Source organism: Aethalodelphis obliquidens, unplaced genomic scaffold, assembly GCF_003676395.1.
Source record: "Aethalodelphis obliquidens isolate GAN/ISIS:26980383/991018 unplaced genomic scaffold, ASM367639v1 scaffold63, whole genome shotgun sequence".
Lineage (NCBI taxonomy): Eukaryota > Metazoa > Chordata > Mammalia > Artiodactyla > Delphinidae > Aethalodelphis > Aethalodelphis obliquidens.
In genome coordinates, this window is record NW_020838007.1 from 9,104,477 (window position 1) to 9,105,804 (window position 1,328).

At 42.2% G+C, this 1,328-nt stretch overlaps 1 pseudogene; it reads left to right on the plus strand.

Moving 5' to 3' along the window:
* Positions 1–396: 396 nt before the first annotated feature.
* Positions 397–811, plus strand: LOC113610531 (60S ribosomal protein L28 pseudogene; annotated as a pseudogene).
* Positions 812–1,328: the final 517 nt, after the last annotated feature.

Below are 1,328 nucleotides of genomic sequence, written 5' to 3' on the forward strand. Positions count from 1 at the left end.
GGAATTCGAAACTAAAAACACAGTAACATTTACATTATTAGCACCAAAAAATTAAAATACTTAAATGTAAATCTAAAAAACACGTACAGGATCTGTATGAGGAAAACTACAAACTCTGATGAAAGAAATCAAAGAAGATCTAAATAGGTGGATATTCCACGTCCATGGATAGGAAGAGTCACTATGATTAAGGTGTCAATCCTTCCTAATTTAATCAGTAGATTTAACAGAATCTGAATAAAATTCCCAGCAAGCTTTTTGGCACTGTCAACCAAATGATTCTGAAGTATATATGGAAAGGCAGAAGGCCAAGAATAGCCAATATAATAATAAAGAAAAAGAACAAAGCCAGGGGCCTTTCCGTCTCTGGCTGTCGCCAGGAGAGGAGCTGCTGCTATGTCTGTGCATCTGCAGTAGATCATCATGAGGACCTGCTGCAGCTTCTTGATCAAGAGGAACAAGCAGACGTACAGCACCGAACCCAATAACCTCAAGGCTCCCAACTCCTTCCGCGACAACGGGCTCATTCACCGCAAGGCTGTGGGCGTGGAGATGGCGGCGGACGGCAAAGGGGTCGTGGTGGTCAGGAAGCGGAGATCCGGCCAGGGAAAGCCAGCCACTTCCTATGTGCGGACCACCATCCACGAGAATGCCCAGGCCACCCTCAGCAGCAACCGACACATGATCCAAAAAAACAAGTACTGCCCAGATTTGCGCATGGCCGCCATCCGCAGAGCCAGCCGCCATCCTGCGCAGCCAGAAGTCTGTGATGGTGAAGAGGAAGTGGACCCGCCCCACCGAGAGCTCGTGAGCGATGTATCCCCTTACCCCATGCAATAAAACTGGCAGCTGACATGCCGCAAAGAAAAAACAAAACAAAACAAAACCCCAGAGAACCGACAACTAATACTACTAGACTTCAAGACAATATAAAGCTACAGTTAGTAAGATGGCACAATAGTGGTGAAAGAATAGAAATAATACATCAGTGGAATAGAGAGTCCAGAAATACTCATACATTTATAATCAACTGATGTTTTACAAGGGAGAAAAGGCAATTCAATGGAGAAAGGATTGACTTTTCCACAAATGGTGTCTGAACAATTGGACATTCATATACAAAAATAATTTATACAGACTTTATTACACTTTTCACAAAGATGAAATCAAAATGGATCATAGACAAAAATGTAAATCACAAATCTATCAAACTTCGAGAAGATAGCAAGAGCATAAGCTAGGTGACCTTGGGTTTGACCGTCAATGTTTAGATACAGTACCAAAAACTCCATCTATGAAAGAAAAAATTAAGTTGGGATTTACTAAAA